Raw genomic sequence first — 13,551 nt, forward strand, 5'->3', positions numbered from 1 at the left:
AAACATTTAAAAGAATGGTTTGATACTGAAAATATTGTTTTAGGTGAAGTTCCCTAGAACAGATTCTGAGATGTCCAGTTACATGCAGGAAGTTAATTTGGGTGTGTTCTTGGGAAAACAAACAAACAAACAAACAAACAAACAAACATCACCACTAGGGAAGTCAGAAAAGCCAGAATGGGCAGAAGGCAGTTGCAACAGGAGCCTCAGCTGACCTTATTATAAAATCTGGATTTAATTACTCCTAAAATTACTAAATCCCAGACATATTTTTAGTGTGTCTGTTATACAGAACAGTAACCATCCCACAAGCTGAATATAATGGGTATAATGAAAAAATGAGATCACAGGCATAAAAGTTCTTTAAGAACTATAAACTTTCTACATAAATGGGTAATTATGACTATCCAGAAATTAAAGGTAGAGCAACTGGTGGCATATAATCTCTGTTAGCTTCTGATTGACAGTAGCTAATGGACCAAAAGCAAATTATTAAGTCTCTCCATGCCTCAGTTTTTCATTTTTAGAGTGAAATTAATAAGAAAAACCTACTTTGTGGGATTGCTGTGGAGGATTGAATAAAATGAACATATCTGAAGAATAAGCATAGTGCTCTAACAGGTTTGGCTCAGTGGATAGAGCATCAGCCTGCAGACTGAAGGGTCCCAGGATTGGTTCCGGTCAGGTGCATGTACCTTGGTTGCGGGCACATTCCCAGTGGGGGGTGTGCAGGAGGCAGCTGATCAATGTTTCTCTCTCATCGATGTTCCTGGCTCTCTATCTCTCTCTCTTCCTTTCTGTGAAAAATCAATAAAATATATTTAAAAAAATAAACATAGTACCTAATATAGAACAACAGTATAATAAATATTAACTAATACAGTGAAATTATTTATACAAAGGAAGAGAAGTATCATTATTGCAAACTTAATTTAGCATCTGCCTCACTTTTCCTGTATTTATTTTGATACGCTTGCTCTTTAACCAACTGTCCCTAATATGTTTTCTGAACATGACCCATGCAGAGTCCAATTACTACTCCCAAAGCAAAATACTATTTTACTGATATTTACTTTTACTGGAATATATATATATTCTGCAACAGCAGGAGGTCCTTGTTTCTTTCTGTAACTCTGTATATACAGTTTACAGGAGAATAAAATAACCCATTGCACTTTTTTTTATGCCTGTAATTATATATTTGTATGGTGATACTATTCCTTGGGCTAAGCATTTTAGGATATCTTTAGTTTGATCCCTTTTTTCTTAGTACTACATTAACAAGTATCCTATATAATAAAAGGCTAATATGCAAATCGACCGAACTGCGGAATGACCGGTTGCTATTACGTACACTGACCACCAGGGGGCAGATGCTCAATGCAGGAGCTGCCCCCTGATGGCCAGTGCACTCTCACAGGGGGAGCACTGCTCGGCCAGAAGCCATGCTCATGGCTGGCGAGTGTAGTGGTGGTGGTGGGAGCCTCTCCCACCTCCGCAGCAGTGCTAAGGATGTCTGATTGCTGGCTTAAGGGGACCGGGCCTAAGCCGGCAGTCAGACATCCCCTGAGGGCTCCCAGACTCTGAGAGGGTGCAGGCTGGGCTGAGGAACCCCCCGAGTGCATGAATCTTGTGCACCGGGCCTCTAGTAAATTATAACATTGAGATTTTTATTGGCAGAAAAATTCACTGATAACCAAATAACTTTAAAAATATCTTCATCTATGCCCTAAAGTGACTATATGTAATTTTGTGCCTGTGCTGTCTGTTTCTTATCCTTAGAACAAGACAAGTGAGGTTGTTTCATTAAGAAACTTCTTTTATTCTGACATTTTGAAAGGAACAACATTACTGATAATTTTTATGGGTTAAAATTTTACTCTACCCAGAAGTTGGAATAAATCTCATGTGAAATCTGATCCCCAAGTTTATTCCTTTAGAGCAATAAGCAAGTGCTTTGTTTTAGTCTTTATGTTTGACCTGGTTTATCCTGTTCTTTAAAGAAAATCTGGGGCAATTTGGCTCCTACAGTAAGCTGTCAAGATGAAAAATCCACACTGTAATGTCAATTTTCAGTGCTTGTGGTTCAAAGGATATTTATGGCTAATGTGGTTTATTTTCAATCACCTAAGAGTTAACAAAGAAACTATACCATGATCATTTGAAAAAATTGAGGTAATTTATTTTTATAAATTTTGGTTGAATAACAAGAGTATGTCAGTTCTAAAGGTACCATTGGGAACAACAATAACACAACAGATATTAAGGTGTGTATAGAGTGACTATTTTCAAACTTAAAAAAGACAACACTGGAGGATAAACTAATACAGGTACTCTACTGCCATTTGGGGCAATGATTTCATGGGTGTTGGAAGATGGAAGTGATGTATAACATCTTGTCATCACTTTGATTATGAGATTAAGGTTCTATTTTTCAAATGCTTGTCATTCTGTTGAGTCCTTGTAACAGGCAATATGGATTTTGTTTATCTCAATAAAAATCTTGCCAAAAATAAATTAGTTAAAATGAAAATTCAACAATGTTGGAATAGCTTCTATGTTTTAAATGCTCTGACTCTTGATTTTGGCAAATGACTTTGAAGTTCTTAGCATCAATTTAGGAAAATCTATTTTAGAATTAATCTCTTAATACTCACTTTTCAGCTGTGCTATATTCAGAACGAAACTTGTTAGACCTGTGTTCTGCTGAGTAAATCCTTGGCTTTCTTACTTACACAATTTTATTTTCTTGAGGATAACATCTATCATTACAAATTGCACCTGACATAAATTCTCCTAAGGTATTTTGCTTTGTTTTCCTGCAAAACTTATTTAGTCTTGTTTTAACTATAAAAACTAACTTAACTGTTAAGTGCAGAATTATTTTATTACTAAAAAAATACATGTAAGTTAATCATTCTCATTTTTCTATTACAGGTATATAATCATTAAATAATTGGATGAGTATGAACTGATATTGAAAGATACTTAAGATATAGTGTTATGACAAAAAAGTGAGTTAGAAAATACTGTTTTTATAATATGTAGCCATATGTATATAAATAATTAATATATAAATACATAAGGTAATATAAAAAGTGCTGATATGTACACAGAAAAATACTAGCATAATATGCAGCAAACTCAATAGTACTCATTTATTGAGTGAGATTAGAGTCAACATTCATCATATATATATATATATATATATATATATATATATATATATATATATGGCTAATATGCAAAGTGTCCCCTTGGGAGTTCGACCAGGAGAATGGGAGTTCGATCACTCACTATGATGTGTGCTGACCACCAGGGGGCAGCACAGACCATGGAGGGCGACCAGTGGTGGCAGTGGGGCACTGAGGGAGTGAGGGAAGGAGGAGGCGTGGAGGCAGGGAGGAAGGGGGTGGAATCGTGTGGGTGGCAAGGGAAGGAGGAAGCGTGGAGGCAGGAAGGAGGGGGGTGGAACCATGCAGGTGGCAAGGGAGAGAGGAGGTGGGGAGGTGGGAAAGTGGGAAACCAGCCAGGCCTTGGGACCCTATCCGTGCATGAATTTTGTGCACTGTGACTCTAGTATCCTATATAATAAAAGGCTAATATGCAAATTGACTGATCAGTGGAACAACCGGTCACTATGATGTGCACTGACCACCCGGGGAAAGACACTCAAAGCAGGAGCTGCCCCCTGGTGGTCAGTGTGATCCCACAGCGAGAGCGCCGCTCAGCCAGAAGCCGGGCTCTCAACTCCACGGTAGTGCTAAAAATGTCTGACTGCCGGCTTAGGCCTGCTCCCCACGGGCAGCGGGCCTAAGCTGTCAGTTGGATATCCCCAGAAGGCTCTTGGACTGCGCGAGGGCACAGGCTGGGCTGAGGGACCCCTCCCGAGTGCACAAATTTAACAAGAAAGATTTTATTTTGTTCTGCTTTGACTTGATTTTTGTAATAAAATAAGGAGAAGAACACAAACAAGTAGATCCACATATTAACAATGGTTAACTCCAAGAGATATAATTACAGAGGAAATCTTAATTTTCACACTCAGCTATATTTACAATATGTGTCAATGAGTAAGAATTAGCAATTTAGGCCATGCAATGTATAATTGTATTAATGGACTAAAATTAAAAACTCCCTCACCACAGCACGCATTAAAAACGTCTCACTTAACATAGGCTTTTATTTTGGAAATATGATTTTATAAGTATGTTTAACTTTATTTTAATTACATTTATTTATCAATAAACTACCTTGTTTCAGCATTAATTAACCAAACCCAATGTAATATTTCATATGGCTTGACTTTCTCAAAAGATTTTCAGCTTCTGCACAGCAAAAGAAACCATCAACAAAATGAAAAGGGAGCCCAGCCTGCTGGCATGGCTCAGTGGTTGAGTGTCGACCTATGAACCAGGAGGTTATGGTTCAATTCCTGGTGAGGGCACATGCCCAGATTGTGGGCTAGATCCACAGTAGGGGGCAAGCAGGAAGCAGCCAATCAATGATTCTCTCTCATCATTGATGTTTCTACCTCTCCCTTCCTCCCTGAAATCAATAAAAAATATTTTTAAAAAAGAAAACAAAAGGTTGCCCATCGAATGGCAGAACATATTTGCCAGTGATAAATTTGATGAGGGATTAATATCCAAAATATGTAAGGAACTCATACAACTTAAAAGGAAGACGAACAATCAATAAAAATTGGGCAAAGGACCTAAATAGACACTTCTTCAAAGGGGACATCTGGATGGCCAAGAGACATATGAAAAAATTCTCAAAGTCACTGATCATTTGCATAGAAATGCAAATTAAAACAACAATGAACTATTACCTCACACCTGTCAGAATAGCTACCATCAACAAATGACAAGTGTTGATGAGGATGTGGAGAAAGGGAACCCTAGTACACTGCTGGTGGGAATGCAGATTGGTGCAGCCAATGAAAAACATTATGAAAAACAGTATAGAGTTTCCTCAAAAAATTAAATATGGAACTGCCATTTGATCCAGTGATCCCACTTCTAGGAATATATTCTAAGAAACCCAAAATACCAATCAGAAAGAATGTATGTGCCCCTATGTTCATAGCAGCACAATTTACAATAGCTAGGATTTGGAAACAGCCCAAGTGTTTTATTAGAATGGATAAAAAAAGATGTGGGATGTGGTACATTTACACAATGGAATATTGTGCAGCAGTAAAAAAAGAAGGATCTCTTACCCTTTGAGACAGCATGGGGGGACCTGGAGAGTGTTATCCTAAGAAAAATAAGCCAGTCAGAGAAATACAAGTACCACATAATCTCACTCATTTGTGGAATCTAATGAGCAGCTGATAAAATAGATCAAGAGACATAAAAGCATGGAACAGACTGTAGAATCTCAGAGGGAAGGTGCAGGTAGGTGGGTCGGAAGAGATTAACCAAAGACCTTGTGTGCATAGGTACATAACCCATGGATACAGACAATAGCGTGTGAAGGACTTGGATGGGCGTCAGAGGTGGGCCAGAAGGGATTAATGGGGAAAAGAAAGGATCAAAAGAAAGTAACACTTTTAACAATAAGTTAAAAAAACTTATTTCCAGTTGATTACAAGGGAATTGGCAATTGAGTTGTTTTTTGGTTTTGTTTTATTTTATGTTTCCTGCGTTTCTCTTCTTTTTTTTCTGGTGTTTTGCATTTTTATATAGGATCACAGATAATGACAATATATTTCCTTTCATATATAACAGGGAAATACATTAAGAAGATTAGTTTCTATTTATAAGAAACATTAAAACAATAACAATTTAAAAATACCATTCAGTGTGCCCTTGTGTTGATAGTTTCTTTCCTTATGTTTTAATGTACTAAATCACTCTTTTCTATGAACCATGTGGACATTTAGATTTCATTAATTTGTTTTAAAATTTTTATATCCTTAAGTGTACATGTTTTATTCCTAATTATCCTCTCAATTTTTCATACTACTATTGTCAGTATTTGACTTCTGGCTTCCCTTTGCCTCTTCAATCATCTCCAGCAATATTTAAGATCTTCAATAGCTAATGGTAATGTCAGAGGACACTTTCTGAATCCATGCCAATCATAATGTCTTTAGGTAATGTTTATATATACCAAGCTTGCCAATTACTTACCAGTGCATAACAGAAGATAAATGTACATCACTCTACCACCGCGGCTTAAGGAAGCCAAGCCATCTGAATGCTAGTGACCTGATTTTCACATAGTTGCTTATAATTTTCATCATCATGTTATAGAAATATGATTTATTAATCCTTCTGGCATTTTTCTCCTTGACAGCTTCTCAGCTGCTGTTACAACCTTCTTGAATGGGTAAGTACTATATACTATCAAGAAACTGCCAGTCAATTTATTATGTTGAGACTTTGTTTTAGGCACTTAATCTACTAACATGGAAGAACCTGAATTTACTAGTAACACTATCAAGATAGTCTAAGGTTCAAGATAAGTGAAAATATAAAAATGAATGTAAAGATGTAATTGTAATGAATGAAACTTTTCAATATTTTAAAATCAGGGAAGGTTAAAATATAACTCACATTGCAGATTTAATAGGCAGGCCATAGCATTTTACTCCAAATGGAAAATATACTTTTAAGACCTGTGCAGTCTCATGCATACTCAAGTTTTTTTCATTAAAGAATATTTTTGCTATATTATTTAGAATTATATACCCTTTAAACTCTACTTTTACATCTTTAGAGTTAAATTTTAATAATTCACAATTTGTTAAAACCACCAACTTAAAGTGGTTTTTGTCTCTCCATTTATGTATCTATTATATTTATTTAATTACTATCAAATTACATTTAATGTTGCTTACCTATTTTATATATTAAACACAAACAATAAAAACAGAACAAAACTATTAAACTTGTATATATATATATGTATATATATATATATATATATATATATATGCACATGCTGTTATATTTGTTTCTTTGTGTATAATAAAACATGGAAAAAAGATGAGAAGCATGCAGATCTACATGTTAGCAATTACTAACTCCAGAAGATAAAATTATAGGCAATCTTAATTGTATAACTTCATATATAGGGTGTCCCAAAATTATACACACTTTGAATAATTATAAAGGCAGTATTTATTAAAATGTTTTTATTTTCAAAATTGAGCTATCAACTGTTAAGGTGTGTATACATTTTTTGGGGGACACCCTGTATATATTAAGTAAAAATATCTACTTGTGAAAATTCATGCCCTGGTGGGGTCCCTCAGCCCAGCTTGTCCCCTCTTACAGGTTGGTAACATCCTGTTGTCAACCATAAATTTACAAAGAAATTTTATTCAGATTATTAATTTATATTTTTTATTTCTATCTTATCTGTTGCCTGGATATTGATGGCCTGTCTCTATAGTTTTATGTCTAAAATTAGGGAAATTTTGCAATAGAAAATAAAGATAATTTGCATTCATGTTACTTCCTTTAAAGATCTAATTCGATACATTTCATTGACAATTTTAAGAGGAAGGTTTAGTGATATCCCAAGTGATCTCACTCAAATTTCAGATGTTTCAAACTGTCTTTTGTCAAGTTATAAATAATGTTTTGCCATGATTATGTGAAATTTTGAGATTGAACATCTAAAGGACCACATTCTTTAGTGTTGATTATTAGACAAGGGTCTATTATCTTTAGACCTTCTTCTGTGAGAGTTTTGGAGTGTATTTGTATAGTATTCAGAGGTTTTCTATAATATTTTTCATGAAACTAAAACAAAAGGTTCATTTATAAACATGTAGGGAAAATGCAACCATAATGCAACATAGGATTTGTTTCAACCTTGGAAAGCAGCATGTTTGATACCAGAATTCTTCCCCATCTTATTAGAAAGTCATAATACTTGACTAAAGTACTTAAACACAGGTGTGGGAATTACACAGTGGTACACAGAATAAGAGAGTGTTGGCGATTTTAATCTGTGTCTATCCAAAGTCTTTTATGTGATCTAGTCTAACCAACATCATTGTTATTTATACCCAACTTCTTTAAGTTCCCTGACATTCAGGAAACTAAAAAATGACCATTGGAGAACCAATTAGTTAGAATTAATTTTTACATAGCTTTTCATTAATTAAGAAATGCAGAACAATGGAAAAGTCAGGTATTTTCTAGATTTTAAGTAGATTATTTAATTTTAATATATTCTTTTACAATATATAATAATCCTAATATATAAAAAGGCAGGGGCCATCATGACCTAAATGACCAAATGGACGACTGAACAGGAGGCTGCATGGAGCAAACAGACCGGCAGTGGGGGAAATGAGGGATGACCAAACAACTGGGGCCTGGGCCCCAGCCAGGGCACAGCAGCAGAAGGGAGCTCTGGGCTCCAGCCTGGGCATGGCAGAACTCTGGGTCTCCTGTGATCAGGGGTGTGGCCAGCCTTCAAACCTGGGGCCCAGAGCTCCCTGTTACCAACGTGCTACAGCCAGGGCCCAGAGCTCTCTTCCGCTGCCACACCCCATCAGGGGAGGCGGTTAGAGGCCACCAGGTCAGCAGGGAGGACATTGAGGAGTGACCTGGCCAGCTGGGAGGGAGCAGTTGGGGGCAACCAGGCTGGCAGCGGTGGCAGTTAGGGGTGACCAGGCCAGTAGAGGGGAGTAGTTGGGGGTTACCTGGCCAACTGGAGGGACAGTAAGGGACAACCAGTCTGGCAGGGGGGGGGAAGTTAGGGGCAACCAGGCTGGCAGGGGGCAGTTGGGGGTGACCAGGCCAGCAGGGGGGCAATGAGGGGTGACCAGGCTGGCAGAGAGGGGCAGTTAGGGGCAACCAGGCCAGCAGGTGGGCAGTTAGGGGTGACCAGGCTGTCAGGTGGGGCAGTGAGGGATGACCAGGCTGGCAGTGGGGTGCAGTTGGGGGCTACTGGGCCAGAAGGGGGGGCAGTAAGGGGCGACCAGGCCAGCAGGCAGGTGAGTGGTTAGGAGCTAGTGGTCCAGGATTGTGAGAGGTATGTCCGAGGAGTCCCAGATTGGAGATGGTGCAGGCTGGGCTGCGGGGACCCCTCCCCCCCATGCATGAATTTCGTGCACCAGGCCTCTAGTCTATATATATAAAAGCCCAGTGACCTGAATGGTGGAACAACCAAAAGGACTGAAATGACCAGAACGACCAGTCGTTATGATGGATTGACCAGTCCTGATCTGCTGCCCCAACCTCTGGAGCCCTTTCCCATGGTTGGCCCTGCTCCTGATGAGACCTCCCCATCCCAATCCCAATCGGGGATGGGGCTGGCCAGCCAACCTTCTGCATCCCCTTCCCCCCTGCCGGCCCAGCCCCAGTTGGCCCCCATTGGGGCAGGCTGGCTGGACCTCACCCGTGCACAAATTCATGCACCCAGCCTGTAGTATAAAATAATGTATAATGTCATAAGATTTAGAAAATTTGATTTTAAGTCACTAGTATTTATTAATGAATAGCCTCTTAAAATCAGTATTGGTTTTTAAACTTTCAGTAATTTAACACATTTATGTTAATGTTATTAAAATGACATTTCACAAAAAACAAACTCTCTTAAAAAACGCACATCTTATTTTATTTCTGAAGTCATGTGAATGAATTAAGTTGTGACTATTATGTCATATATGGTGGGGAAGTTTGCACCATTATTATTATTTTTAAATATTTTTATTGATTTCAGAGAGAGGAAGGGAGAAGAGAGAGTATCATCAAGGAGAGATACACATCCCCTACTGGGGATTGAGTCCACAACTTGGCTGTGCCCTGACCAGAAACTGAACCATGACCTCCTGGTTCACAGATCGATGCTCAACCACTGAGCCATACCAGCTGACTGGGGCCATTATTGATTAATTATATATCAGAATCAATCTATGTATAAAATTACTGCTTAAGCACTCATAAGTTACTGGACCAATGAAAGTAGAGGCCCCCCAAAATAGCTCTGGAAGTGATAATAAAAATTTAAAGCATTGGATTACTTGTTTTTTGAAATACTTATTAATGAACAGACTAATTTTGGATAATTAGTAGGAATGCTTATAATTCTAAGTTTAACTGCATAAATCTTCATAATTTGGGGAGCAGCAGCATCAAAATGGTCATGAAGATTGTTACATCTTGCATTTTAAATTGGCAATTGAGGATTTTAAGAGAATAATTAATTGTTGGGTTAGTAATTTGCCATTAACTTTTTGAATCATAATTAATGACAAAGTTTTTATTTTGAATCATAATGCAAATGTTTCATATTTTTAAAATATATGATAATTATTTATAAAAATATATTTTTAGTCATTTGAGTTTTGTCTGCATCTTATAAAATCCAAATTTAAAAATCTAGATACATGTCTATATAAAGGGAAAACTCACACATCTTCACAGAAGCCTCACACACTAAAGCCCCACAATGCCTTGACTCTCTTTTGCTTTCCTCTTTTAATTGTTACCCAAACAAGTTAGGACATATCCTATCTAATAAAAGAGCAGCATGCAAATTTACCATACCTCTGCTACACCCATAAGCTACGCCCACCAGCCAATCAGGAGCAAGTATGCAAATTAACTCAACCAAGATGACTGCGGCCACAGAGAGAGCAGGAGGCTTGAGTTGCCCCAGTGATGGAGGAAGCCAAGCTTTCCACCCGCTCTGGCCTGCCTTGGCCTCTGCTCAAGGCTACAAAGTTTCAATTATAGAAGATAAATATATCTCAACAAAAATGGCGCTAGCCACAGAGCTGGAGAGAGCAGGAGGCTTGAGTGCCCCTGGCAATGGAGGAAGCCAAACTTTCCACCTGCCCTGGCCTACCTTGGCCTCTGCTCAAGGCTACAAAGTTTCAATTATATAAGATAAATAAATCCCAACAAAAATGGCTGTGGCCATGGAACGAGCAGGAGGCTTGGCTCCACTGAAGGCTACAAAGTTTCAATTGTAGAAGATAAATAAATCCCAGATACCAGGGCCTCTGCTTGGGTCACCGGGGAGCCCAGACCAGCCTGCAAACCACCACAGGCCCTTTGCCCAGGCCGCCCCACACCCCAAGAGAACCCCCACCCTGATCCGGGACACCCTTCAGGGCAAAGCAGCCATCGCCCACCCATGCACTAGGCCTGTATCCTATATAATCCTATCTAATAAAAGAGTAATATGCAGATTGACCATCACTCCAACACACAAGATGGCTGCCCCCATGTGGTCAAAGATGGCTGCCCCATGTGGACACAAGATGGCCACCACAAGATGGCCAGCAGGGGAGGGCAGTTGGGAAGGACCAGGTCTGCAAGGGAGGGCAGTTGTGGGTGATCAGGCCAGCAGGGCAGGGCAGTTAGGGGTGACCAGGCTGGCTGAGGAGGGAAGTTGGGGGTGACCAGGCCTGCAGGGAAGGGCAGTTGGGGGATACCCAGGCCTGCAGGGGAGGGCAGTTAGGGGTGACTAGGCCTGCAGGGGAGGGCAGTTAGGGGCAAACAGGCTGGCAGGGGAGCAGTTAGGCATCAATCAGGCTGTCAAGGGAGTGGTTAGGGTGTAATCAGGCTGGCAGGCAGAAGCAGTTAGGGGCAATCAGGAAGGCAGGCAGGCAAGTGGTTGGGAGCCAGTAGTCCTGGATTGTGAGAGGGATGTCCGACTGCCCATTTAGGCCTGATCCTACCTGGGGTCTCAGATTGGAGAGGGTGCAGGCTGGGCTGAGGGACATCCCCCTCCCTTGTGCATGAATTTCGTGCACCAGGCCTCTAGTTCATATATAATTTTCAAACATATAATTTCAGAAATATTTTCAGAGATTAGAAATTTAATTAAATGCTTCGTGCATATTTACCAATGCACTTCACTGTAGTTACATTCTTTTGGTTAACTCTCCAGAGAAATAAAAAAGATTATCATAGTATTTTTAATAGTATTTAATTATTATAATTCTAAAAAGCAGTGATAAATCTGGCAATATTATTTGTTTCATATTCTCAACATTTAAAGAGCAGTAAGAACCAACTTTTTAGCCAATTGTTATATAAATTACTGAATAAGCATTATGTAATGGGGCTGTCAATGTACAAAGTTGTTGTATGGTCTTAAAAGGTGAATCCTGCTTTAATAAAACACATAGGTCTCCATATTATTCTCAATAAGCAGGAATAATGAGCAGAATGACCTGTGTGTTTAATATACATAGGAATATGATGAACGTAAGTTATTTTTACAGAAACACCATATCTCTCCCACTAAAATAACCCAGTTGATCCCATATACTGTATATTAATCTCCCATCCCTATATAACCTACACCACCAGAATGAGGAATAAACATATGACTGAGGTCTACAAAATTCAGGTCCCTATACCATTGGTCAGACAGATTGGTTTGCATTTTGCTGTTGTTGTTTGTTTTGTGTTGTTTTTAAATATGTTTCAATTGATTTCAGAGAGAAAAGGAGAGGGAGAGAGAAACATTAATGATGAGAGAGAATCATGAATTGGCTGCCTCCTGCATGCCCCCTATAGGGATCAAGACAGCAATCTGGGCATGTGCCCTGATAAAGAATCTAACTATGACATCCTGGTTCATAGGTCAATGCTCAACCACTAGGCAACACTGGCCGGGGGTTTGTGAATAAACCAAGTTAGATATCTGCTCCTGTCCCTATTTGCTATTCTGAGGTAAGAGAGTAAACCAAAACTAATATATAAATAGAAATAGAGGCCCTATGTCATAGTTTGAGACCCAGAATCTTTTCAATAATATTTGCCAATATATTTACTTTTATAAAAGGCATTATTATTTTGAGATTAATTCTTAATAAAACTATTAAAAAATTGACTTGGTGAGATATATTTTGGGACTTCTAGATCATTCTCTGAGGTGGCTTTGATAGTGCATGTAGGCTGCATCCCAATGTTGTTGTGTGAGCAAGATTTAGACTGTACACAAAATTTGTTAAGGTAGATGAAAATGAGGCATTTAGATGCATGTTTTTGCAGTGTGTGTGTGCGTGTGTGTGCGTGCATGCATGTTTCATTTTTAGGAGATAAGGTAATTATGATGAGACCCTATAGCAGAATTATAAGTTTGCATCTTTTGTTGGCATTCATAGAATGCACCTCAGTTTCAGACATTGAACTTTTCTCAGACACTGGCTCTGTTTTTCACTGTCTTAGGATCCTTGGAGAGGCTGCATGCAGAGTCGTACATGACCTGCAGTGATGCTCAATTTCCCTCTCAGTTCACACCCTGCAGGTATCCTAGTATGCATAGCTAACAGTGCCCTCCGAACACTATCATCCTCATTTTTCTGCTTCTTGAGGTCGCTGATGAGAGAAGAAAACCATTACTAAACTGTGACCACAAAGTTCTAAAGTGCTCACCCAGCCATAAGACTTTTCTACTTACTGTCCTTGATATTTAGACTGATATTTGCTTAATCTAGGATGTAGACTCTTAACATATGTGGTGGTTTAGAAAGACCATGGAAATAGTATTATCCACAGTTCTTTCTTTAATTGAATTACATGAGGTTCATAACATTTGGGCTAATGATTCTATCCACAC

General features: G+C 38.8%; 1 protein-coding gene across 3 annotated transcripts in view; it reads left to right on the top strand.

The window, feature by feature from the left end:
- The window catches only part of MGAT4C (MGAT4 family member C), a 780,710-nt gene that overhangs the window by 106,176 nt on the left and 660,983 nt on the right, over nucleotides 1-13,551 (top strand). For 2 of the 3 annotated variants that reach the window (XM_080661846.1, XM_080661845.1), the window contains exon 2: nucleotides 6,307-6,339. The exons of the other annotated variant lie outside the window; for it this stretch is intronic. The gene's annotated coding sequence lies outside the window, so the exon portion shown is untranslated. The remainder of the gene's footprint in view (nucleotides 1-6,306; nucleotides 6,340-13,551) is intronic. 3 annotated transcript variants of the gene reach the window in all.

The sequence above is a fragment of the Plecotus auritus genome (genome assembly GCF_963455305.1).
Source record: "Plecotus auritus genome assembly, chromosome: 3".
Classification (NCBI taxonomy): Eukaryota; Metazoa; Chordata; class Mammalia; order Chiroptera; family Vespertilionidae; genus Plecotus; species Plecotus auritus.